Source organism: Rattus norvegicus, chromosome 12, assembly GCF_021556685.1.
Source record: "Rattus norvegicus strain SHRSP/BbbUtx chromosome 12, alternate assembly SHRSP_T2T, whole genome shotgun sequence".
In the NCBI taxonomy this organism is placed as follows: domain Eukaryota; kingdom Metazoa; phylum Chordata; class Mammalia; order Rodentia; family Muridae; genus Rattus; species Rattus norvegicus.
The window spans coordinates 15,283,631-15,310,976 of record NC_141545.1 but is presented as its reverse complement, the minus strand read 5'-3'; the positions used below and the strand labels follow the sequence as shown (position 1 = coordinate 15,310,976).

General features: G+C 48.4%; 1 protein-coding gene and 1 pseudogene across 8 annotated transcripts in view; one reads left to right on the top strand and one right to left on the bottom strand.

Annotated features, from left to right (window-relative positions):
• The window catches only part of Wasf3 (WASP family member 3), a 97,528-nt gene that overhangs the window by 23,411 nt on the left and 46,771 nt on the right, over window positions 1-27,346 (top strand). For 4 of the 8 annotated variants that reach the window (XM_087579283.1, XM_087579279.1, XM_087579281.1 and 1 more), the window contains 1 exon segment: window positions 17,717-17,804. The exons of the other annotated variants lie outside the window; for them this stretch is intronic. The gene's annotated coding sequence lies outside the window, so the exon portion shown is untranslated. 8 annotated transcript variants of the gene reach the window in all.
• On the bottom strand, window positions 5,290-5,778 carry LOC120095889 (60S ribosomal protein L29-like; annotated as a pseudogene).

The window sequence follows — 27,346 nt, the reverse complement described above, 5'->3', positions numbered from 1 at the left end:
CCTGCTCTCACTCTCACTCACTCTCTCCAAAGTGCGACTCCTAGTTTTCCATCAAAGCGTATTTCCTACCTCTGTAACCCTACTGAGGTAGACAGCTACAAAATCTTTTGAGCGTCCAAGTGGAGTTGTGAGTGACTGTCACTCGTCTGTCTTCCCTTTTATCCTTGACTAGCTTGTAGATGCAGTTTATTATGGTTTGCATCTGAACGGTCCCCCACACTCACGTGTGTTCGGACATTTCATCCCCAGCAGGCAGCACTGTTTGGGGAGGTTATGGAAGCTTTGGTTGATGGGTGTGGCTGGTGGACTTGGGTCTGCAGGGTGGGCCTTTGAAGGTTACAACCTTGCCCTGCTTCCCACCCCACCCTGTGCTTCTGGGTCTGAGACCTTGGTCTTGGCAGGAGGCTTGACATGCCCACCTGCAGGGATGGAGCCCTCCGCAGCCAGCCCAGATTAACCGATCATCCCTGGGGTGGTTCTGTATTTCAGTATGGCAGCTCGCCCTACCATGGCTGCGTTTGCAATGTCGCTTTGGCTCCATCTGTGACCGCGGCTCACCTAGACTGTTGCGTTATTGCTGTCTGGTTTTGGTGGATATCACCCACACTGCCAAGCTGCCTCCCTACACCTACCCCTCACTCTCCTCAAACCCTCCCAGTTGCTTGGAGAGTGACATTTTGAACCTTTGACCCCGAAGAGGCCCTGAGCTCTGTCTGTCCACCCTTTCTGTCATCCCCTAGGGTGTTGCTCTCTCCCTCCTGGGTGTCCGGAGCCCTTGTGTGTCCCTCGCCTGTCTTCTTTACGGTCATGGTTCTGCACTTGATCATCGCCATTCACTAGTGACTACATTCACCTCAGATTCCATGCCATGCAGACGTTCTCCCCGAAGACGACCGCCTTTCTGTACTACCGCCCTGAGTCCTCCTCTGAGCCCTTTGGTGATGGTTGTGCAGAGCGTGGGCCAGACCCCATGACTGACTGTCCCCGTCTTTGATTCCACTACCATGGAAGCTGTGAGGAGCTGTCCAGCAGTGTCCATTGTACTGGTGATAGCTCAGGGGAACTCGCGGAGCTCAGAGATCTTGACTTGCCTCTATTTGCCTTCCGGTCCAGTGTTTTTCATTTGTTTTCTGAGTCTGCTCAGTTTTGATTGACCAGAAAATGTCTTATTTTAAAAAAAAAAGCAACAACACTTTTATTTTACAATAATCATATTTTCACAGAAAATTGCCCCCCACATACACATTACACTATCCCATCTAGTTCTTGCCAAGGTTCTCCAGTGATGACATCCTTCATATTACTACAACATATTACCTGCAGAGCCATCTCTCCAGTCATAAATAATGTTTTGTTTTTAGCTTTCCCTTTAACATGAAACAAAACACCCTTCAGGTCTATTGAGGTGGCTATACACATTTTGTGTGTGTGTGTGTGTATGTGTGTGTGTGTGTGTGTGTGTGTGTACATGTATACATATAAACCTTTTTGTATTAGTAGTAAACCTGAAACAAACCTTCAAATAAGGTTTTCATGTGATTACAAATTTCCCTTGGGAATGGTCGCTAAGTCGAGCAGTGAGCAGGTATTTGGTTTTGCGTGACCCGACCGCATTATGTCCTAGAGTCTGTGCTGTTTCCACTCACACCAGAAGAGTGAGCGAGCCATTGTTTTCGGATTCTCAGCAGCACGCATTGCTGTCAGTGTTTTATTGCAAATGCTCCATTGTGTGTGTAATGTTAATCTCATTTTGGTTTTTGCATTTTCTTACAGCTAGCTTTGGTCACTGTCGTTAAAGCTGTTCACTTGCTGTCCACAAATATCTTCTTTAGTGACATGTGGTTTTTTTTATGTTTTGTTAGTTTTACAATTGCTTTGTTCTCACCTAGTACTTTTTTTTTTTTGAGGTTTGTTTGTTTTTATTTTAAATGTATGGTGTTTTGCCTGCATGTTTATGTGTGCACCATGTGCATGCAGTACACACAGTGGTCAGAAGAGGGTGCTGGATCCTGTGGAACTGGAGTTAAGACAGTTGTAAGTTGCCAAGTGGATGCTGGGAATTGAGCCTCTTAGCCTCAGAGCCATCTCTCCAGCCCATATCTTTCACTTAGTTTTGAGAGTTCTTTATGTAAATTTGTTTGAAGTCTAAGCACTTCAAACATCTGTCTGTTGCCACCTCCTGCACAGCTTGGCTCTAGAAACCTGACTGGGGGAACAGGGAATGAAGAAAGTACAGACACACAGACACACATCCAGAAAAGCTGGGCTCCCGTGGGCTGTGCTAACTCAGATGGAGGAGCACCAGCCCCACAGTGCAACACCCTGGAACCTCAGTGCCACTGGGAGGAGTTAGCCTGAGGCCAGGGGAGGCCTCCGTAGTGGAATCTCAGGTTGCAGCTATCTGGGAGGAAGAAGCTGTGGTTGCTGGTTTTACATGCATGGCTAACATCTATACGGAAACCAGAGGGAGACTTTGCCAGTGCCCATGGATCTGAGAACATCCACAGGGGTGTGAGGGAAAATCTCCCAGCTGTCCTCCACATCTCCTGCGGCCCTCCTGTGTGTACTCGGGAAGAGCTGGCAGGGGGATGCCCACTTGTTCACTGTTGGTCCTGCTCCTCACGCCCTCTCACGCGTGGTTTATAAAGCTAAGCAGTTACCTGGTCTCTTCTGGTCCCCCTCGGTAGCAGGCTGCCGTGCTGAGCACAGCTGTGGATGTCAGCTTCTCCAGGGAGGCTTGTTGGCACTTTGCATTTCCTTCCTTTAGGTTCCTTTGTGTCCTGGGCACACCATGTCTGTATAATGGGCATTACTGTCACCCACACGGTGTGACTTGATCCTTGGGCACACTTCTAGAGGCGTCACCTGTGAATGAAACGGGCAGTTTGCATGTGCGATTTGGCCCTGGAAGCTTTGCGGTCAGATTCAGTAGGCATCTCTGGGGGTATTTGTTCTTTAGTCTGCTCTCCTCTCTGGGCTGTGTAGATGGGGTGGAGGATGTAGAGAAGACATAGCAGCTTCACGGGCTCGAAAGGCTCGCCTGGATCACTGCACGGTCTTTAGGCATTTGCTTTTGGTAGTGGAGTGGCGGCTTTCTGTTTGCAGAGATGTCATTAGAGTGAGACAACTTCATCCTAAATGAAAGACTAACGGCTGAAAGCCTGCTTTCTAGAAGCACATGCTCCAGGTTTGGCTCTGACTTCCGTTCACACCATGCATAGAAATAAAAGAGGACCTGGCAGGGGACATCTTGTACTTTGGTCCATTGCCACAGGTCCTTTGTTGTTTGGATTGGTGCTAACTTCAGGGATGGAGAAAGGGGGTGTGCCACCTGCACCCGAGTGTGGGGTGCTAGTACCTCCCCTCCACCCACCTGCACACAAGTGTGGGATGCTGGCACCCCCTCTCCACCCACCTGCACACAAGTGTGGGGGGCTGGCACCTCCCCTCCACCTACCTGCACACGAGTGTGGGGGGCTAGCACCCCCTCTCCACCCACCTGCACACAAGTGTGGGGGGCTAGCACCCCCTCTCCACCCACCAGCACACAAGTGTGGGATGCTAACACCTCCCCTCCACCCACCTGCACACAAGTGTGGGGGGCTGGCACCTCCCCTCCACCCACCTGCACACGAGTGTGGGGGGCTAACACCCCCCTCCACCCACCTGCACATAAGTGTGGGGGGCTAGCACCCCCCTCCACCCACCTGCACACAAGTGTGGGGGGCTGGCACCTCCCCTCCACTCAGAGCCCCCGGGTGAGGCAGCTGAGGCAGTTGAGCTTTTCTACTTCCCTGTCCGTCTGCTGACAGCTCCACACTGTCAGCAGAGGAGAGATAGCTGCCATTCTCGAAATGTCCCAGCCACTCCCTGTGTTCTTTGCCTGTGATAGCCCATCCTGTCTATCTCACACTCTGAGACGAGGTATGGTGGGCCATGTTTTTCATGAGGGGTGCCTGAGGATCTGACAGTAATGTCTTCCCCAATGTCTAGAGCTTTGGGTGGTTGACGCATGTGTGGAGTTCAGATCTCTGCAGACCGCCCCGCCCCATTCCCTCACCTTTACCATGCAATGTAGGCTTGGCATTCCCTGGCAGAATCATATTGGATGCTGTAATGGAGTAAGTACTTGTAGCTAATTGGTCAGAGATGGGATTGAATGTCAATTGAGCGTGTAGGTGAGTCGTTGTGCGGTGATCTCTCGCATTGGCGTGATGGAACTCTCCACACCAAAGCAGTGTAAGGCTTCTGTCGGTGTACAGATCTAAGGAATGCAATCTGTCATGGTGGGAAGTCATGGCAGCAGGAGCTGGTCACAGTGCACCCACACTCGGGAAGCAGAAGCAGTGGGTACTGGGGCTCAGCTCACTCTCCTTTCACTCTGTCTGGGGCCCCAGCCTGTGGGACAGGGCCACCCACATTCAGGATGGATGTTTACACGGCAGTTAACCTAATCTAGAACTTCCCTCACAGACATGCCCGGATGTCCAGGTGACCTGCGAGTGCTAACCATTACCTGCCCATCTCCACGTCAGTTTGACAGTATCGAGCTTCACTGTTAAACCACAGTCTCCTTCTTACACACCCTCCAGTCCCGTGGGCCTGTGGCCACCTCCTAATCATAATGCAAAACGCATGTAATCCAAAGTCCCTGCGATCTTTAGCAGTGCTGTTCAAAACCTAAGTGCAGAGTGTCTCAGAGGCTAAGGTGGTCCCTTGCCTGTGAGTCCCCAGTGGAGGGAAAACAGCTGAACACATCTAACATGCAGTGGTGTAAAGTGAACATCTCCATTTCCAGAGAGAAGACTGGCGTGATCACAGCAGGTAAGACAGCAGCTCTGGAAGCGGTGTGCGTGGCATCTGGGTTCTAGGATGGAATCACGGGGCTCCCACGGGCTTAGGTAACTGCCTGTAGCACGCGTGGTCCTATCTCTCAGGCTAGTTCCCCTTCAGCTCTTCAGCTTTCCTCGTGAGATGTCCGTGGCTCTAACATCTCTGAGATCCTGAGATCCCCACTACAACCTACACTGAATTCGCCTTCATAGCTTTATGTGTAGCCTCTCAGAGCCTCCTTACAGCAACTCGGACCCTGCCGCATACTGCCTAGCCTCGGTGTCTCTGTGGATCCTTGGCACAAGACTTCATGCCTCCTGCCTTGCTCTTGCATATATTTTTTTTCTTGTCTCAAGTTTATTTGTAAAAACAGCATAAGACTTTGGTCATCTGCAAATAGTGTGTAGGTGGGTGTGTCACAGCAGTCGTCTGTCTTCACACTGGCAGGCGCCTTTTCTATGGAGCTTTCACAGGGGCCTGGGCACCCTTGGGAGCCTGGGCTGGAGCTGAAGCCTGGGCCTCAGCTGGAGCTTTGGCCTCTGCCTTGGTTTGAACCTTGGGCTTTGGTTGGCAGAGCCTCTGACCCTTGGCCGCATAGCTTCGAATCTTCCCAAGCTTGGGGTGAGCGATGAAAGCCAGACAGCTGAGTTTGCGGCTGGAGCCCTTTGGCATCTTGGGCTTGATGGCCTGAGGCTTCCCGAGGGCCTTGATGGCCTCTGCACGTGCACTCGCTGCCTTGGCATTGTTGGCCTGCATCTTCTTCAGGCCTTTCTTGTTGCGCTTCTTGGCAAAGTGCATGTTCCTCAGGAACTTGGGGTCGACCCCCTTGAGAGATTCGTATCTTTGTGACCGGGTTTTCTTGATGCCATTTCTGTGCCATTTGCGGGACCGGTTGTGTGTGGTGTGGTTCTTGGACTTGGCCATGTCTGCACGGTAAGCCTCAGCTCCCGCCCTCTTGCATATTTTATGCCTGCAAAAATAGTACCATATGATGGGCATTGCCAAGGGATGCTAATTTGGGATGGACTCCAGTTCCCTTGGACCACAGTTACAACAATTTCTACACCTGACCCTGGAGAAACAGTTCCCTAGGTGATTGTTTTCAAGCAGGGAACTCCTTGGGTGGCCCCGCGTTTTCGGATGAATTTGCATATTCAGTAGGTGGTACCTCCAGGGGGTGAGGTCCTGTGCAGAAAGCCAGTGCAGAAGGCCTGTGGTTCCTCTTTAATGACTTAGCTCTCTCTCGTTAGTAATCGCAGCTGCCTTCCAACTTGCTCAGGCTCCTTCTCCTGGACAAGCTGCACATCTTCATTACGTTTCTGGCTCACTGTAGACCTGGGTGATGGCAGTGAGCAGTAACTGACACAGCCCAAATGCCATCCCGTGTTAAAACAAATTAGTCCATTACCTTTGAGTTCAGCGTCCGTCGAGACGTCGATGCTGAATGTAACATTCCAGAGTGTAACAGGAGCGTCCTAGGGGAGCTCCCGGTCGAGTCTTGCTCTCTTCCACACCTCATGAACCAGACCCTCACCGTCCACACTTATTTCAGCCTTCAGGTTGCCAGTGTTCCCACCAGAATGGCCCAGGAACCTCTGTTTATAATATCCAAAGTTCCAGACTCTTCCACATCCCTCTAGCAAACCAGTTCCTAAGGCTCGGGCACCACAGCCAAGACACCAGAGCAGGCACCAGTTTTCTGTGCTAGTTACTTTCCTGTTGCTATGGCCACAGCCTCTGGTGAACGTGGCCCCCTTAGCTCTGACCGCTTTATATGGTTCAGACCAGAGGCTTGGAGAGTGGGTGGGGCTGTGTGTAAAGCAGCCCATCTCATTTGAATAGCTTCTGCTCGGTAGACGTTCATAGATGTATTTGTTATGATAGCCATGATTATACTTCCCCCTAGGGAATTTACACACAGAACCTTTGTATCAGACTTAGTGTTACAACTAGCTGTGATACAGAGTCTGGCTCTAGAATAGTAAAAATTGTCATGGTAATTATGGAAAAATGAATCGCCCCGTCATGTTCCCCAGGCTTCTCTGCTTTCATTTAATACCAGTGTAGGTTTCAGAAGTATTTCAGCTCGTTTATTTATGTAATAATTCTCATGATTTTCCTTGGTCAAAACTTAAGAGTCCACACATCTAGTGACAATAAACGGTAATCCCATGACCAGGCTGAGCCTTAGTTTCAGTGTTGGGGGGTGGGGGGGGTGCTGGACATATTTTAGGTCAGGGCATCTGTCCCATTTGGAAGCAGGAGCTTGGAGCAGAGGTCAGCATCTTAAGAAGGTGATGGTAGATAGCTATTGGGGCTGCTGTTACATTTGTCTTCCTCCCCAGGCAGCTGTGGCAATGCAGAGTTCCGGCTAGCAGCAATTAAAACAACGACAACAACAACAACAGCAACAACAACAACAACAACCAGCCCCCCTCTCTCTCTGGCCAATAACAGAGGCTCAGCAGCTCCTCATAGAGGCTGAAGGAGGGAAGGTCAGACAGTGGGCTTGGGGCTCATAATTCAAGATGAGGATTTTGGCACCTATGGGGTATTGAGGAGTCGTTTAGCCGCGTGCGTTTCGTTAGTGTGCACTTCGAAGGTGTAAGGCAGTTTGTGTTGAGTGTCCCACAGGTTCAGAGATCTTTGCAGTTATTGGGAGGGGTGGTCCTTCTGGGTGAGGTGGTCCTGAGGAAGAGAATGGGACTCAGAGCCAGGCCGACTGACTTTGTGGCTGGGCACGCTTCCATGCCCCCTTGATGTAGGGTTCTATCTACCACTAAGCTATATACTCCCAGTCCTTGAGGCATGGCTTTTTAGTTTGGATTTTTCTCTCTTTAGCTCAGGCTCTTGTTCGTTTAATATATAAAAGCAATTTGCGGGCGTGGAGAAATGGCTCAGTGGCTAAGAGCGGCAAGCGTGCTTCTAGAAGGTCAGCGTTTGCGTCTCAGCACTCACATCTGGAGGCGCACAGTGACCTAACTCCCCTCTAGGGGGTCCACTGCCCACTTCTGGTCTCCACAGGTCATACACATATGGACAGAAGTTTATATAGGTGCACACACTTATACACATTAAAAGAGTAAAAAAAATGACTTACCTTGCTGGTCTCAATGTTGTGGATTAAATAAGATGATTTATGTGAAGGCCTTTCGTCAGTGGTCCTCTGGATTCAGATGTGAGCTGTTATTAATAAAGATGACTTTGCAATGGGGAGCCCAGTGGGGAGCGGCTTTCTTTTAATTCATTCATTGTTTGTTAACGAGTTGTACTCTTGCCATCAGAAACCCTAATGAAGGTCGTGATTAGAAGTAGAGGGAGTGTGCCAGTAAACTCGTGTCATTGTTCTTTGCTTTGAGACATGTCTCACCATGTAGTCCTGGCTACCCTAGAACTCACAGAGATCCCCCTGCCTCTGCCTCCCATGTGTTGGGATTAAAGGAGTGCGCTCTAGCAGGGCTGGCTAGGAGACCATTTTTAAGTAAGATTTAATGCAGAGATTTCAGTAATAGCTACATAATTGGTTTTAAACATTAATGCTTTTGTGTACCTGAAGTGTTTCACATTTTGACTAATGAAAAGGAGACGCCCTGGAAGGCCACACTGAAGAAGGCTGGGCAGGGCGAGCGGGCGAGCGAGATGGCGTGATGTGCCTCACTCTGCATTCTGTAGCCGGCTATTTTTAGCATCTCTTTGACTCACTGATGAATTCTCATTTGAAGATTCAAGGGAGAGAAAAATACAAACCAGTTTAGACAAGGATGCTTTCTACTTGGCCGAGATCTGTTTCAGGCTTTCCTGTGAACGGGGCACTTCCTGTAGCCACTGGTTTGCCATCTTTGAAGGAGCAAGGGCACTCGGAAGGGCGCCAGAAGATCAGCCAAGGACACGCCACTCCACTTGTGCCAACTCTGGAGTTGGGGGTTGCTTATGAGCAAGCTGTATTGCATCTGTGCTGCTGGACAGAGGAGTCCGTCAGGCTTCCGTGGCCCCACTGTGCCTCTCCCGTCCTCAGGACCACCCTCTGGACCCCATCTGTCTCCTGCCCCCATCTGCCTGCTGCTCTCATCGTCAGTCTTGGGCTGCCTCTGAGTATGGCTCAAGAAATCTCTTACAGAAGCCAGCTGGTACCGGTCCACACTGCTGCTATTCAGGGTGCCATTCAGCAGCCTTGCCACGTGCTTCTTGTCTTCGACCTCTCCTCGAGTAGGAAGCCTTATTTTATCCTGAACGAATTATTCTTATTTTTATCTCTCAATGCTCATTCCCGAGAGGCCCATTAACTGTTTGGTGGCCTGGAAACAACTCCCCTGCCTCACACTCTCAGCCTAAGCCCCCAGCACTCTCAAAAGTCACAGATTCAGTTCAAGGTCATCGAGTCCCGGGGTGTGTCTGCTCTCTCCTACTCAAATAGATCAGAAATTAGCTTCTCCCCACCCCCACCTTGGGCCTTTGAGAAATGTCTTATTTCTCACTTGTTTGTCAAATGATTGGATGTTGTGTATGTACTAAGTCTTACGGAGACAAGCAAAGGGACAAGGGTGGGAAGGAAGAAAGAGTGGGAGTGAGGATGGAAATTCTGAGAACTTTAGTGCCATGCCTGTCCACCAGGGAGATTAGCATAACAAGGAAACACTAGCCTGGCCTGTGTGGTTGAGCCTTACCACCCCAGACTGCTTTCCTTTGAAAACCAAGTATAGGGTTGGGGATTTAGCTCAGTGGTAGAGCGCTTGCCTAGGAAGCCCAAGGCCCTGGGTTCAGTCCCCATCTCTGAAAAAAAAAGAACCAAAAAAAAAAAAAAAAAAAGAATCATTTTAAAAAAAGAAAACCAAGTATATTTTGCTGTGAAGCTCTGACTTCTTCAACCTCTCTGGTGAGCCAGTTGTTTTGGTATGCTAATGAAGAGCTCAGCACATTGAATACCAGACCTATGCTGGAACTTTCCAGAAGCATCTCAAGTCTTAGTTATTTTGTGCGTATTTGCATGGCTTTTGTTTTACGCTAACTGATGGAAGCTGCTATGGGTGGCCCCCGGCTTAGGGTGGATGGGCCCAGCTCTGCAGTCTTCAGTCTGGTGGAGTGGTGGCAGGGCAGGCCGTGGCAGTGTTTGGTGCCCAGTTGTGTGCCAGGGCTGGTTCTTCCTGTCATTTCATCATTTAATGATCCTCCCAGTCTCATCCTTGTCTCTTGAGAGACTTAGGTTTGAACGAACTGCCGAGGTCTCCTAGTGAGTGAGCGGAGAAGCCCATGTGAGCTCGAAGCTGGCTCAAGTGCCCACTGCACAGTGTCCTTTTATACAGTGGGCACAGAGAAAGGAGACGTGTGTTACCAGGGTGTCAGAGCAGGGCTGTTCATTAAGTGTCACTGCTGGCTGCTCACTGGTAAGAAAGGGGTGGGAAATGTTAGTCTCAGCCTAGACCTGGGGAGGTGTGAGCTGATGAGCAATACCTAAAGGCCCCCTTGGAAGAGCAGTTGACATTCTGCATGGGAGGCGTCAGACGCTGTGCCTAAAACCTGGACATCACTGTTCAGAGTGCTGTGGGCTTGGGGAGTGGGGACCCCATTTGTGCTAACTGTGTCAAGGAAGTGGATACTTACTGAGGGGACAGGCTGGGGCTGTAGCCCAGAAGGGTGTGTACCTTCCCTGGGGACCTTGTGTGCTGGGTGTGGCTTTAGGGCAGGCATCTCTCCTAGGCTAGAGAGCCTGGCCAGCTCTAGGCTTGTGCTAGGCCTAGATTGCGGAGACGTGCCAGCTAGAACAGGAAGTACTTATTTGATGTTTCAAGGACGAAGGCTCCCCCCCACCCCCACCCCTGTACCAAGAAGCCTTATTCCTGACAGCAGTGTTCAGTGCCTAGGGTTACAAATCCCGACTCTGCCTCCTAGTGTTCCTGTAGAAGTGGACAGGAGTTGGAGGAGGGGAGCCTTCACTGAGTAGGAGGTTTGTCTCTGGAGATTCTTAGCACCCGGCAGTGCTGATGCCAAGTGTGAGTGACCCTAGAGACACGTCCGCTCTGTTCCAGGAGCAAGCTGCATCTGCAGCTTGGTAGCAAGGTGTCTAGATGATGTGGGGCCTCTACGGAGAGCGCATTCGCTCTGTGCTCTGCATTCCGAAGGGCAGATCCTCAGTGTGCCTTCCTGTAGCTGCTGCCAGGTTTCTACCGGCAGTCTGCATGCATCCCTCCAACACCCAATTTCCCAGCTTGTGAGGCAGAGTCTTTCTAACACATAGTGAGGGCTAGAGCCAAGGGGCAGAATTCAACTACACGTACTTTCAAGATGGTTTCTATTTGTGATTCTGTAACCAGGCAACGACTTGAATAAAGACAAAGTAAATGTTCTCATGTGCTGATGAGCCTGCATTCACAGGCAGAAATATGGAATGAAGAAGGCATCTGTCCTTTTAGTCACTGTCATCTGTGGTACCTACCACACCAGCCCAGCGAACTGGACCGCTTCTGATTGGTTGCTTAGTGTTTCTTCTGATTCGCTCTTTTTCTTCCTTTGAAAATTGGGCCATTGCAGGGTTCAGTTTGATGGAGCGGCACCTAGCGTAAATGACAGCATTCTTGTTAGGTGTGACCTACAGAGGCCTACTGCAGTCCCATCCAGAACAGTAGCCTGCCAGTCTTCCTGTCAGTATCTTTGACCAGGCACCATTAGCTTGCTCAAACTTAGGTTCCAGCCCTGAGGTTTTGCAAAGACACACTAAGTTGGGAATTGATTTTCCTTTCTTCATATCGTACTGGACTCATAGCCATTCCCATTTCAAGTTTCCAAGGGATCCTACATCCTCTACTAATCTCCAAGGGCACCAGGCACAATTGTGGTATACACACATACATGGAGGCACAGCTCTCATATACATAAAATAAAATACCTCTAAAAAGGATTTTTGGAAGTGCTGATCCTAGCTGACGATGTGATGTGCACTGTATGGATGCCACTGGGTTTTATTCTGACTTACGGACTGTAAGGGCCTTTGCTATTGCTCAACGGTGTCTCCCCCACTGTTTCCTAACAGCTCTGTTAAATGTTGGGACCACGATAAACATGTGGGCCTGCTGTAAAAGATACAGGTATGTAATGCAGTGGGAGCTGAATCCCCGAGACCACAGGGAAAACACAAAGGCCGCTACTGGTGCCAGACTGTTGCCTACGCTTCATCATCTGACTCCCTCCTCGCCTTCCCTGTCCTTGCATTTCTCCCCCTCTCTCCCATCTCTCCTTCTGTCCTTCCTTTCTCTTTATGTTCTGAGCTATATCCCCAATCCCCTAAAATGTCATGTTTCATGTTTTATGAATTGTGCTTTCCCGACACTATTGTGGCCGCGCATCTCAGGACTGAGCAGAGTGTTGCCAGCAGAATTCCATTTGTGAGTGGTTGAGATGCTGATGGCCTGATGCCGTAGGTGGAGATGGGGTCTCGTGAAGGGCGAGGAACAAGGGATGAGTCGGGGCAAGCATCGCACCTGCAGGGGCCACATGTGAGCTCTGCAGCTTCTGATACCTGTGAAGCGAGAACTGGGAGGCTTAAGAGCCATGGGAAGGACTGAAATAGTAAACAGGTTTAATGCAATCAGATTAGGGGGGTACGGGCAGATTAACAGGGAGCAGTTTAGATGCGGTCTGTTTTCACAGGAAGCCTTTCGTAACCCAGAACTCCTTGTTTCATATTGACTGTAAATGTCATGAATAAGTGAGGTTAACAGGTTGATTCTCAGGAAATGCTTTTATTATCATTGACTTTGTAAGACACCTGTAGAAAAGACTTCCCGAGCCTGGTGCAGTCGACTTCCACGCAGGGTGCTGAGAAATGCTAACGGAAGGTAATCTGTACAGCTGCTGACACAAGTGGCCTAGAATGCGTTTGAGTTACCTGAGCTCACGCTCGTCATCATAAGAAACGACTGGCTCTCTGCTCTCTTCTCAGTTTTAGAAATAGATTTGAAAGCAATAACAACAACAAAACTAGGTGGTTATTCATCCATAGGTGTGACTCTCTACGGATTCATGATGCACTCTAAGCGACTTTTATTTGGTAGCAACATTTTAGTAACTACCTAGAAACCGCTTGAGAGCGTTTTGATGCTGCCATGTTGGGGATCTTAATCAGAACCCAAATGATCAAGGCTAAATACATCCCTGATGGGTTTTAGAAAGGGGCGTGGCTCCAAAAGGCCCACCCCTTTGCTTATTGATTGGTTTGTTCTGGGAGTCAGCTGTTGAGGTTTGGTCCTTTGCTGTGGATTGTGATGTTAAGTATGGCCCCCAAGGCCTGTTTGCTTCAGGGACAGAGAATCTACACATACACCCAGTGGTGCTATGCGACCTGGCTCCTTAACCTAAAAACTAGTGGTCGAATCTTAAAGATGCAGGCAGCCTGTAGCTGGCAGAGGAGAGTGGGTTGGGTTTTGGTGCCTGGGCTTGGGGTCTGAGGAGAGACCAAGAGGAAAGAAGAAGGTGAGAGAAATCACCATGGGGTGAGTGGGTCGTGAAAACATGGCCATGAGGGCCAGCCACTTGGAGTTAAGAGTGGACCAGACGGAGCATGGCAAGTTATAATTTGTGGTTATTGATAGGATAAACAATCTGCCCAGCTCCAGGGCATTGAAGGATTATTATAAATATAAAAGTTGTCTGTCTTTTATCTGGGAATTGAATGATTAAAGGCAGGGTAGTAACCCCTGACTGAGATTAAATAATTACTACAATAGACAGTGCACACTTGAGTGTCTGCGTGCTACTCTTCAGAGTATTTCCTTCTTACATACTTGTAACAGGATCTTCAATTCACCTATCTGAGCCAGAATCCATAGGATGGTACTGCTCGACACAGTGGCCAGTCCATTTATAGCGTTGCTTACACTAATTAAAATTAAATAAAACACCAAGTCTCCTCATCACACCAGCTGGATTTTTGCCACACAGGCTAGCACTCTGGGAAGCTGGAGGTCATCCAGTTGAGCATTGCTCTCTGGAGCTTTTCCCTCAGGACAAGGAGCTCCGGTGAACAGGCTGCCTGCCTGAGGGTGTTCCCCTGGCTCCACGGGAGGCTTCTCAGCCTTTTCTTCCACTTCTGACCATGACCTGCATCTCTCAGTTTTATTCCATTTAAACGGCTTCCTCTTCTGGCTTATGACTGTATCACCAGTCATCTGAATTACGACCCAAAGTCAGAGTCTAAATCCGTACATAACCCATCCACCGTGTCCCTTCAGAGGGGGCGTAAACCCTGCTGTGTGCTGGTTTACGCCCCCTCCATAAAGTCCTGGTTATCTCTGGTGCAACGCTTTGGTGAGCAGGATGGGGCTTCGGTCATTGCAAAGCGCTGTTTGACTGTAGCTGTATGTATTGAGAAGACCGAGAAGCGCAGTAGAAAGGTGAGTAAAAGCCAGCAGTGCAGTTAGTTATCCCTCAAGAGCAGAGATAATTGGGGTAGCCAGGAGCTAGAACTGAGGTGATTGTTCCTGACTGAGATATGTGATGGGCAGCTGGGTTTAACCTCAGCGAGCAGAGCTGGGACCGTGGTGCTCTCTGTAAACTTGTGCCCCTGAGCTGGCAACATTTTAGCTCTTTAAAAATTCCCTTTTCCTCATTTTATGTGTATGACTGTGTTGCCTGCATGTATGTATGCATATCATGTGTGTGCTTAGTTCCCATGGAAGCCAGAAGAGGGCGTCTGCTCTCCAGGAAGTGGAGTTACAGATGATTCTGAGCACCACGTGGGGCCTGGGACTCAAAGCCAGGTTCTCCGGAAGAGCGACCAGTGTTCATAACCACTGGGTCACCTCTTCCACCCCTCTTGGTAGCTGTACCATGTTCCAAATGTAATGGTCTAGACCGCTCACACAATGGAGTTAATTCTCGAAGACCTTTCTGGTTCCTGACCTGTATTACAGATATTAGTAGCTTTTCAGGGAAGAAAACTGTGATTGTTTGTATCTGAAGAGAGGTCTAGTTAGTGACAACGGTCTCTGGTGTTTGTTTGTCTTGTGGGATCCTGGACAAATTGCCTGCTGACTCTCCAGTTCTTCACTGCAGTGGAGAGTCTCCTGGCTTCAAAGACCCATGTGCAATGTTGGTTCTAGAGTTGGGCCCAACTGCAGCATTTACCAGACGTTACCTAACAGGAAAAGTAGTGATTCCGTAGATTCCTAGGCATAACTGACACTGGCATATACTGGACACTTTCCCTGCCCCAGGCACAGTCAGTTAAATGTAGTCCTCTCAGTGGAGCCTATCTGTTGACTTAGCCATGTTTCTGCTGCTGTGGTGAAATGCCATGGCTATAACTGGTAGGAGAAGGAGTGTTGGAGTATTTCCTTTCATTGGGTTCTTATACCTCTACCTCTCTTCCAACCCTTATCACACCCTGACCCTTTCAAACTCCCAACAGTAGGGAGGAGAGAAAGAAGGTTAGACCAGAAAGGCGTGTAGATCCCCAGCCAGCAAAATTGACCACTTCTTGCTGATTAGGGGCATTGGGTTCCTTGGGGCAAATCCAGTCTTCATTATTAGGTTATCTTCAATTTTTTTTCTTGTCAAACCATAGTAGTAACCAGGAGCATTAGGAGGGAAGCAGCAGTCACCGTGGGCACCTTCCGCCCCCTCCTCCTCTTCTTCCTCCTCCTCCTCATCCCCCCTCCTCTTCTTCCTCCTTCTCTTCCTCTTCTTCCTCTTCCTCCTCCTCCCCCTCCTTCCCCTCCTCCTCTTCCTCCTCCTCCTTCTCTTCTTCCTCCTCCTCCTCCTCTTCCTCCTTCTCTTCCTCCTCCTCCTCCTCCTACTCCTCCTTCTCTTCCTCCTCCTCCTCCTCTTCCTCCTCCTCCTCCTTCTCTTCCTCCTCCTCCTACTCCTCCTTCTCTTCCTCCTCTTCCTCCTCTTCCTCCTCCTCCTCTTCCTCCTCTTCCTCCTCCTCCTCCTCTTCCTCCTCTTCCTCCTCCTCCTCCTCCTCCTCTTCCTCCTCCTCCTCCTCCTCCTCCTCCTCCTCCTCCTCCTCCTCCTCCTCCTCCTCCTCCTCCTCCTCCTCCTCCTCCTCCTCCTCCTCTTCTTCTTCTTCTTCTTCTTCTTCTTCTTCTTCTTCTTCTTCTTCTTCTTCTTCTTCTTCTTCTTCTTCTTCTTCTTCTTTCTCCTCTTCCTTATTCAAAGCACCTCTTGTCCCTCAAAGGGCTCTGGCATTTATTCCCTCTCCAGAGTCCCCAAAATTAAACTCTGCAGCTGGCAAAAACCACTCCCTTCCTAGAGCACGAGACAATCATAGTTAGTGGCTGTGGACAGACTTGCAGCAGCCCCATATCCCACACCTGGGAGTAAACAAAAACGTGTTCACTTAACTTTTTTTTTAAAAGAAACCAAAATTATCACTACAAAAATTTCTTTGGTCCTTTTCCAGAGGCCCTTCTGGTGGAGAAGGCATGGCATGGTGCAGGTGCAGGAAGCCGAGAGATCAGATCTCAACCTTACATGGGAAGCAAGGAGAGAAAATAGGACAAGGGGAGAGGTCATGAACCTTCAAAGCCCCCAATGTGAAGTGCTTCCTACAGCAAAGTTCCACTTCCTTAAAGTACCTCCCCAAACAGTGCCGCCAACTGGGGACCAAGTGGCATTGCTCATTTAGACCTCTTAAAACAATCAAGTCCGACTGGCTGGACTAGTGCATATGAAACGAAGCCTGGATAATCCAAACCCAAGGATAGTTTTCTGCATTTGTAAGTTAACATACACAGATTACTTAGAAAAAAAGGGTATCTGTTTTTAAAGGCTTATTTTGTATTTAGTAGTTCTATATATGCGTGTGTGGGTATGTGTCCCCTGGGTGCTGGTACCTGTGGAGGTCAGAAGAGGCCATCAGCCCCTGCAGCTAGAGTTGGAGATGGTTGTGAACTAGCTGCCTGTCTGGCTGATGGGAACTGAGCTCAGGCCTCTGCCGGAGCAGTCAGCAGGCATTCCTGATCCCTGAGTCATCCCCTGGATTTCTTTTACTCTTCACCATCAGTAGCAAGCTATGGAGCTGACTTTTGGCGGCTGTTTTCACTGCATTGACTCTCAGTGTTGCTTGAACTGGTATAGCTCAGGCGTGTTCAGATGATTGTGTGGAAGACTTGATGCTGCATTTCTTTGTTTCAGAACCTGCACAGGTACCCCTGGGCGGGGAATGCCTTTCTCAGGTTTACCCTCTGCCACTGCTGACCAATCGGTTTGGCAAAGCACTTGCGTCTTCTTTTTTTTTTTTTTTTTTTTTTTGGTTCTTTTTTTCGGAGCTGGGGATCGAACCCAGGGCCTTGCGCTTCCTAGGTAAGCGCTCTACCACTGAGCTAAATCCCCAGCCCCCACTTGCGTCTTCTAAACTGCTTTGTTCTCTGTGTCTCGAACTTCCTGATTTTGCAACAAAGTTTCCTGTGTGTTTCTCATCTTTTGTGAGATTCTTCTGTGAGCAGTCATTCCTCCCCAGTTTTATGTGTTTGGTCTAATGGAATAGCTTGTCTTTATCGCCATTTTTCTCACTTTCAAAAATGTCTATGACATGATTAACAAGATTCTAATAAATGCAAACATTGTTGGGGAAAATGAACACGAATGATCAATGTTATTGGATTGATTCTGCAGCCATGTCTTACTGTTCAACGAACAAATCAAACTGCGCAGTTGAAGGTGCGTAGAGTACAACTGAGTGTCTCTCTGTCGTCCAGCTGAATAACTATGACTCCTTGACGTTACTGGGCTGTATAAGGCTGTAAGTGCTGTGTTAGCTCTTTCCCTAAACTAACTAAAAAAGGGAATAGTTCTGGGATCAGGGCTCACTAAAATTTGCATTTCAGGCTTAGGTGAAGGCTTGAGAGCATTTCAGCTACTGTTACTTAATTACTTCTTTCTTTTCCTTTAGTTCTGGTCCCACTTGCTGTTCCTGCAGACATCTGAGCCGCGGCAGCGATGCTGCTGAGACCCTGCCAGCCCTCGAGTCAACCTACTTGGTAGGAGCGCCTTCTCGCCTCAAGGGTCCTCCAGTGCAGCAACAGAATAATCTAGAAATGTAATTGAAAATAGAATAGAAAATAGAAAATGTAATTGAAAATAGAAATTAGAAAAGATACTAATGTCTTTGAGTATTTACTGTCAGTGTATTTTATATATTGATAATAAGTAAAGGTCTTTGAGTTTAACCAGTGTTTCAGGATGTTAAAAGAGAGGAGCTGTGAGTGGATATATTCGTTTTATAATTGTGAGAAGCACAGAAACTGACTGGCTTTCAGTTTATGTTTATTAAACAGTTCTATTCTTTTCCCCCATCAGATTTTTTAAGTAAGATTTTATTCCATGAGTATGGGTGTTGACCTGCACGTGCATGTGTGTACTATGAGCATGCAGTCCCTCAGAGGTCAGGAGAGGGGGTCAGATCCCCCTGCAAATGGTCGTCAGCTGTCATGTGGGTGCTGGGAATTGAACTCAGATCCTCTTCAAGAGCAGCCAATGTTCTTAACTGCAGAGCCATCTCTTTAGTACTGCCCCCACGCCCATGATCGAACTGTATGGTTCTCAAGCATGACTTTGTATATGACAGCATTGTGTCCCGGTGTCAGAAGGTTGGGCGTGCTGTGGGACTTTTCTTCCAATTCTTCTGTGGCTCCTCCTTGTCAGGCAGTCCCAGCTCACAGTCCATCCGGTATCTAAATGTAATGAAAGATCTTCTGCTGCCTGCAGAACTCACAGTGATGGAAGGGGACATTCTGGCTGTGCACCGGCAGTCAGACCCGGCAGCCTCCTGGTAACAACTATCCCGTGCGCTTGATTTCCTTAATGCAGAAGGGAAATACGTGGTGCTAAGCGCCGTGTACTTGGGAAGCCCAGGAGCTGGACGGTGCTTAGAGATTACTATGGTCTGCAATACTAACAGAACAGGCAGCACAGTGTCCTGACTTCCTGTATCATTTATCTAGGATGCTTCTAGTAATGCTCATTGTTCCATCCAGTGATTGGATTAGTAATTGACAAAGTCTCAGAAAACGGGAATGTAAGAAACACTTCCAAAACCGGGAACCCAGAGTCCTTTCAGAACTCATTAAAGATGTCCGCAGAAGCCCTACAGCTAATACTGGAACTGTTAGTAACGAACGAGTCAGTGTTAGGAACGGGGCAGAGGAGGGCACTGTGGGCTGAGATCCTGTGAGCACAAGGCAGCAGAAATGGGAGTCAATACCCAGGGAAGGAAGACGAAAGAAGTGAAATTAACTTTAGAATCTCTAAAGTAGGAGAAAGAACGAGAATCAAGAATGAATGAATATATATATATATGCACATAAATGAATATATATGCAACCCAGTTTTTAATGTAGTCTGCAGAAAGAGTTGTATAGAAAAAAAGACAAAATGGCTGGGTGTTAATATGGCACAGTGGTTTCTAAAGTCCTTGGCAATGTCTGTCCTTTTTCCCCACAGATAGACTTGCCCCCGTCTATAGCTAAAAAATGCTTCGAGGCGACAGGCTGCTGCCATTTCTGATCGTGAACAGTCACAGAAGTCACAGTCTGTGACTTCCCAGCTCTCTAGAGTTCTGAAACAAGCAGGGCCTAACAGCTCAGGGAGGGGGCGGCCGCGTGTCCCCAGGTGTGTGTGTGTGTGTGTGTGTGTGTGTGTGTGTGTGATTGTGCCCCTCCCTTCCCTGCTAACATCTGTGACTGATGAGTTGAACACTTCCTGCTAAAGGTGGACCATAGTAATTAATTTGTAACAAGAGGACTGGAGATGGGAATGCATGCTGAATGCCAGTAGACATTGCTGTGTGTGTGTGTGTGTGTGTGTGTGTGTGTGTGTGTGTGTGTACTTGTATAGCATGTATATATTTAATCATGTAGTATATCGCTATCAGTCACACATTATGTCCATTGATTTCTGCTTATTGATTTCAGAATGTTTACTCATTTTCATGATGGCTCTCAATATGGAGTCGTGGAAATCTGAGTTTCAGTCCCAACTGTTTAGAATAATCATGTGGCCTGTCCAGTGTCTGTGCATGATTTGCTAGAATTATTCCTAAGCCATTTGAACTAAGACGACTTTCTAGCCTCAGTAAGATGTTTAGTCGGTTTAAAAAGCATGTGGCAGTGTGTCTTTCCATATGAATGCTCTTATGGTGGGGTGGAATAGTACAGGAGTTCATACGTAATCCTGAATGCAGAATAGACAAGTTTAAATGTCACCAGTCAGCCGCTGTTTCTTTGCTTAAATTGGGCTGAAGTCATGAAAACGCAGCCTGCCTTGTTTAGTGTTCCAGCCTTGAGCTTCACCTGTCAGTGGCTCTCAGCTCTCAGCCTTAGAGTCTGAGCTCCTGGTGGCTGTCAGCAGCGAGTGCTGACAGCTGCTCTTGGCTGCCCTCTCAACAACGCTCTGTCTGCTTGGCATTTTCAAAGCCAGGAGCTGCTGGTGTTGCCAGCTCTCGGTGAAAGGGACTCAGCCCACCCAATCCCTGATGTAGACCTGAGCAGATGATAAAGCCATCAGAACATGGCTATCCTGGGGTTTACACAAGCTGCCGTGCTTGGAAGAGAGGTCCGAAACTGGCCCCCTGAGGATGAATGGATGCTGCTTATGTAGACTTAAAGGGTGGGCTCATGTGCAGTCTGTGGCTCGCTGACTATAGACGTCCTGTATTACCATGCCAGCCTGCACACATGTATTGTGCTTACCTGTCGTGGCTGTCATAGGTGGGGGACAGCTGGACACAGACCATACTTAGGAGATCTGAAGTGGCTATAGCGTAGATGCAGACCATGGAGTGCTGAATCTCTGTGTCCAGGGACACTTACAGAGGGGCCACTGCAGGAAGGGCTCAAGGGAAAGTGTCGGGAATGGTGCTGGGCAGCTTTTTGTCAACCTGACATAAGCTGGAGTCATTTTGGAAGAGGGAACCTCAGTTGAGAGAGTCCCCCATCGCACTAGCCCACGGCAAGCCTGTGAGCCTTTTTTCTTGATTGATGATTGATGTAGACCTAGCTCACAGCGGATGATGCTGGCCCTGGGCAGGTCATCCTGTGTTGTATAAAAAAGCCAGCTGAGCAAGTCAAAAGGAGCACCCTAGTGGTTGCCATAACAACTTGAGAAGTGATGGTGTCAGAATGATACTCCAGATCGATCCTCAGCGCCTGCGGAAGCAGTGGCGGGTGTTATTGTGGCAACTGAGGTGAGGAGTCCAGAGCCAGGGCTCCCAGCAGCCAGGCCTGATCTAGGCGGCTTTGTGCTCCTGGTGACCATCTGGACCTCTTTAGGATGACGGTAGCGCTTGTACCAGGAAGCCCCTTCATCTATGGCTGCAGGGGGCGGGAGGAGGCTTGACTGTCCGTTCTTGGCCTCCTAAGACCATATCTGACTGGTGTCTGCTGTTCCGATTCTGACAGATGGGACTATCTTCTGCTCCCTGCTTTAGACACTGTGTGTTTCTTGGCGAGGCCTCCTTCCTTCTTCTGTTACAGCTTTTGAGCCATGCCTGCTGACAGCACAGCCCTTGGCGTGTTTCTAGTGGCTAATTCTTCGTTTACTCTGGTAGCCTCTAATCTATTTCTCTTTAGCTGGAGTTGTTTGTTTTCTGCAGCTCGGCAGTGTTGTTCATATATTTTTTTTTTATTTCTATGACTTAGAACCTGAGGGCCAAATGTATTCCTTTACTGATTATAAAAGTTTTGAAATAATTTCTATAAATGTTATCATTTAAAAACATATACACCTCTCTACATGTACACCTAGTTATGCATATCTTATTTTAGTTGAGACACATACGCATGCTCACACACTTGAAAGGAGGATTGCACATTGTAGAAGGAGAGAATCCTGATTCTGTGAGAAACTGCACGACCCACACCGCCTTTGACTGAACCTGCTTAGCAATTCAATGTGCACTCTGGTCTCCACACTCTGTTTTTTGAAAGATACAGATAGTATTTGTATTACAAGGAGCCATACGGCATCCTGGCCCACAGAGACCTAGGATTACTCCCCTGGCCTGTGCAAGCTTCGGTTGTGGCCTGAATATCTGCATGTGTACAGTGGTCAGCCAGAAGCTGATCATATATGTGGGGTGAACAACTAGGCTGAGACAGGAATCTCAGGCTCGTGCATGCTGCCAGCCGCAAGGGAGTGTGAGGAGGTGATGGTCCAGACAGCTCATCTATCAGTAGTTTAAAATCTCCAAGAGAAATGGAGCAGCAGAAATATAAACCAATATATCTCTTTCATATGCTGGAGTTGACCATTCATAGCAAGTGAGACTTGAGTTGAGAGGGATTTTCAAGGAGAGAGGGGTGGAGAGGAAATGGAATCACATGGACTCAAGGATCTGGATTCTTGAGCCGACAGGCCACCCCTCAGACAGCAGAGGTAGCCCTTGAGCACAGTGCCATGCTTTGCTCTGTATGGTTTTGTTGTCTCTCTGCCTCCTCAGATCGCATTTCTCTGAAGTGTAGCAGAGATGTGCTGGGGCAGCGCAGCTGCAGAGGACCATGGGACTAATGCAGGATGCAGGAAGCCAAGCCCTCCTTTGAGTGTGGGAAGGCAGAGATCCAGTGACGCTGTCTCCTGGGAGCACTTGCCTCCACCCAGGCTGCGGGAACGCCCTGGCAGGTAGAGCCCTTCCCGGCCCTGGGGAATGAAAAGTCCGCCCTTAGGTCCACCTAAGTCCACTAAGGGCGTGGGCTCCACTGGATCAATGCTGTGTGGCCACTCATTTCTGAAGGGAATTACATGTTTATGTCACTAGAAAGCCAACATCTGCAGCACGGATAAGCCCAGTTCAGTGTGTAGAATGCAGTCTGCGTCACCCAGTTCAGCTCTGCACACTGCACTTTTAATTGCCCGGCATGCAGCAGTCAGACTCAAGGTCACGGCACGTGAGGATAGAAAAGACAGACTCCGTGGCCCTGCCAGGTTTTACAAATGGATGGAGCCTTTAGGACTCTTATGTAAAGCATCACACTGTCTATAAATAAGGACGTCTGTCTTCTTCCGGTCCTGTTTTTAACCCTTCGTTTTCCTCTCTTGCTTGCCGGCCGTAGCAGAGGCGTTAAGTGCCGTTAGACAAGAGTGGAGAGTGGACGCCCTGTCTTCTTCCTGATCGTGTGGGAAAGCTCTGACGGTGTCTCCATTTGGTCCAATGCTGGCCACAGGTTTCAGGTGTGGCCTATTTTCTTGAGCTATAGGCTCTGTATTCTTTGTTTCTTCGATGGTTTTTTAATCAGGAAGAAACTGTTGCCACAAAAACAAGTTTCACCTCACGCGTGAGAAGAGGTAGTTTATTCTAGGGGAAAGAGGAGTGAGCATGGCCTAGGAACACAGGTTACCTCAGATCACATGTTCCAACATGGCAATTGTAACAGAACGAAGACAGTCGTCAATCAAAGCACTTTTCAAATACAGCGTGGGGACCGGTAGGTTACGGTAGGGGACCATAGGTTACGGCAGAGCTGGGACACCTCAGCTGTGACTTCAGATGTTTGTTGTCTGCATTCTTAGTCTGGTTGATGAAAACTAGGGTTTTCTTAAGTTAATATGTTCCAAAAGGTTTCATCCCTTAGTTCCGGAATGGGAGAACCGACACAGAAGTGGTCAAGGAATGGCTGTTTCAGGAGCTGAAAGTATAGTGTGCCCACAAGAAAAACTGTACTTAGGTCTGGTCCCGCCATACTCCAACCTCTCTGCCATCGCAGAGGCTGATTGGTCAGTTAGCCCTGCAGAGAGTTCAGAGGGCAGTGTGGTTCCCTTGAGAGATGTCGGCTCACAGTTCTCCCTTCCCCCCACTGGCCAGGCATCACATTTGGACATGAGGGGACTGCATAGAAGTCATTAAGACTTATGAATGATCACTAGGAAAGGTTCATTCTCAGGATCTGATGGAGATGGGGCTGGATGCTAGGCAGGACAGCAGTCTTTAGGAGACAGCAGTGGTTGGTAAAGCCATTAGGAAAAAACCTGCAAGTTTTTGGGTCATATCAAAATCTACAAGCCACTGTGACCCAAATTTGATTTTTTTTTTATTGTCTGTATTTGTCATGACATGTAACAGATCACAGGAGTAATAGAAAACTAAAATAATCAAGGCCACCAGAGGGGCTAACAAAGCACTTGGGGAAAACAGATCATTTAAACTATAAAAATTTACAGTTTTGATAATGTCTGATTCACAGCCTGTTTTCCATGACAGTTATTTATAGCCTGTAAACTTATTTTATTGTTTGACGCATTTGAAAAGAAATGTACCGTCTTTCAGTTTTAGTTGGCCTTTGGCCAGCTTGATCCTACGGCTACACTCATGTGGGACAGCCAGCGTTAATTCCCAGAAAAGATAACTTGATTAAAAGGTAATATTGCCAAGATTAATATTACTTTACCATCTAGGAATAGACCAAACAAAACGATAAATATAAACATTTTAAAGTCTAATTTTAAGAGGATTTAAGAAACATAAGTGGGTAGGTATTTGGGGTACTCTGTTGCTAATGTCACTGAAGATAAGAAGCATCCAGCATTTTTGAGTCCATGCGATGCGTTCTGGGGTGAAGTTGACGTGTGTTTGAGACAGCAGGCGGAAAGCTTGTCTGCTGAGGTTTTGTAGTGGGAGGAAACTGGCAGCACCAGGGTTGAACCCTTCTCTTGTCTCAGCGGGTAGTTTTTGATGTGGTTTCCCACTCCTTCCCTCATCCTCGGTTGATGAAATCATTTGGTTTTCTCATATTTAAGTCTCACACTTCCTCTCTCATAGAGAGGATCAGATGGGGCTTTGTGCAGGAATCCACTGGGCTGGAGGTGCTGTGTCATTCAGACTGACACTTTATCAACTTCTATTCAGTGCCTCTTGCATCGTGGATCATTGCCGCGTGTGTGTGTGTGTGTGTGTGTGTGTGTGTGTGTGTGTGTGTGTGTGTGTGAGTGTGTGTGTGTGTTGTACATGTGTGTGTGTATGTATGTGAGTCTGTGTGTGCATGTCTATGTGTGTGTGTGTCTCAGTATGTGTTAATTTGCAGAAGTTTGGGCTGGAGAGATGCCTCAGTGGTTAAGAGCACTGACTGCTCTTCCAAAGTTCTGAGTCCAATTCCCAGCAACCACATGGTGGCTCACAACCATCTTTAATGGGATCTGATGCCCTCTTCTGGTGTGTCTGAAGACAGCTACAGTGTACTCATACATAATAAATAAATACATCTTTAAAAAGATTTGCAGAAGTTTGTATGCCTTTATCATGACCTCCTTAAGATACTGAGGTATTTGCTTGTCTGGTTAACTGTACCTACTTCCAACTCTGACTATTTCTCTCTGCGTAGGAAGTTGACAAGCTGGGCACTGCCCTTAGTGGCTGCTGTTGACTTTTCCTGTGTTCGTTCATGGTTCCCATGGCAGCTGAGATCAGTGCACCGAGAAGGTGACCACTCACACCAGGCTGGGACTTCCTGTCCTTCAGCTGGCTGTGTTGCATCTGCAGCTGCTCCGGAGACTGGGAGGTCTGCCCTCTCTGCTCCTGAGCTTCCCTTGTGCTCTCAGGGTCTACTCAGGTGTGATCACAGGTTTTTCCTGCCATCCCTAGCTCATGCATGGCTACCGACTCAAATTTATAACTCAGCTGACAGCACTCTGCTGATTCTGGGACTCCTAGGTGTTGTGTGGTCTCCATCAAGACCTGGGGACAGGGCAAATGCAAAGCTTTGTCCCAAAGGCCTTCTCCAAAGTGATGGCAGAGTCCCTGGGCGTGTACTTGGTCCAGCTAGGGCTCTACCTTTCTCCCATGCTCACTTCCAGGTCCTCTGGGATCTGCTGGGCCATACAGACTAAGCAGACGAACTACACATGCTACAGCCTGTGCAAACCAGGGAGCTGTGATTTCAGCCCATCGTGAGGGACACAGTTTGTGCCAGCCTGCCCCAAGCCCAACCTAACGGGTACTGACTGACTGTCCCTCCTTGTGTTGGGGGCTGAAAAATGCAAGTTTGCCTTTTATTTAGGAGGGGCTATCCCAACACAGCCTCTACTGCTGGATCCTTTCCAACATCAGTGTTCTAAGTTTCTATGTAGAATTTATCTGTCACCCTCTGGGGACATAGACATTTACATATCAGCCATCATGCATTCTTTCTGACTAATCGGCATGGTGCCCATTGATGTCTTTCTTCCTGGACTCAGCCTTTCTGTGCTAGGTTTTGCCCCTGTCTGTCCCTAGTCAGAAGAATATATCTTACAGTACCTGCTGGAGACTCAATAGCATCTTATCCATCTACCATATCTGTCCCCTCTAACTCTTCAGGATGCAGCTTTCTTGACTGGGGTCCAGAACAGTATGCTGCGCCTACCTTGACTGGCAGGCTTCCCCAACTCCCAACTCCACAGGTGGGTCGTGTCCCACAATTTCCTATTGTGTTTGTGTTCCAGGCACAGGTCCTGAGAGGATCACTCGGTACCCACCAGCAAGGTTTTGTGGGTCTCATCCTTGCCCGTGTCCTGTTTATTTATAGCCTTCATTCCTGTGCTGGCTTTCCATGGACCATTAGAACGGCTTAGCCATCCCTGACTGCATGGTTGTTTTATGGATGGTTCCCCCTCTGAATTTCTCAGATGTCTGGACTGTTCCTTGCCACATCCCTCCAACAGGATATTTTCCAAGTCACCCAGTAGCATCTTCAGTAACTGCATCATGTCACCTGACCATCAGCCATAATGTCCTTCCAGCACCTGCACAGTGGGAGTCAGGCAAGTCCTAAATCCCCACCTGTCCACCACTTGCTCTCTGACCATTCTTGGTGTCTCTAGTGTTACTTTCAGTCAGAGGAACAGAGGCCAGGATGCCCCTCTGTGAAGGGAAATGCTTTTGGAGCAGAGGAAGCCAAAACCCCCAGCAAAGCACAGGCCAGCCTTGCTGGGATGAAGGGTGCCACTGAGCATCCCTGCTGGTCGCCATCCTCATGGTGTCACAGTACAGCAGAGGTGCCAGGGAGACCGTGGCTCCTTCCTTCCTCTTCCAGTTGCTTGGGTTTTGTATTGTAGTTTGTCACTGCAGACTTTGTCCGTCTGTCTCATACAGTGAGAGCTGTCTGTCTCTACCATTAAAGAGTGTAGTCTCTCCAAGCTGTGCATTGTGGTCCCATGGTTCCTAGATCGGGATCCTGGCCTGATTTCTACAGGGTCTGATGTAACCACAGGCTTTACCACCTGTGCCCCAGTTCCTGAAGTAAGGACTCTGAGATTTAATTAATTATGAGTAAATGCTTAGGCCAGCATATGGTTGGTTACCTCTTCTCATATTGTAGCCTATCTCCATCACCATTGGGGCAAATCTTCTCTTGACTGAATCTATCCCAGAATCCTCTCTCCCTGCTGGAACTCCCGCCTCCTATTTCCTGCCTCAGCTAATAGGCCAATAGCTTTTTTATTGACAGGCAATGCTTCCACACAGAACACAGGAAATTATCCCTATAGTCTGAGATCTAGTTCATGGTTCAGGAACTAGATTCTCTTGCAAAGTTGAGATCATTTCTCAGAAAAGTAG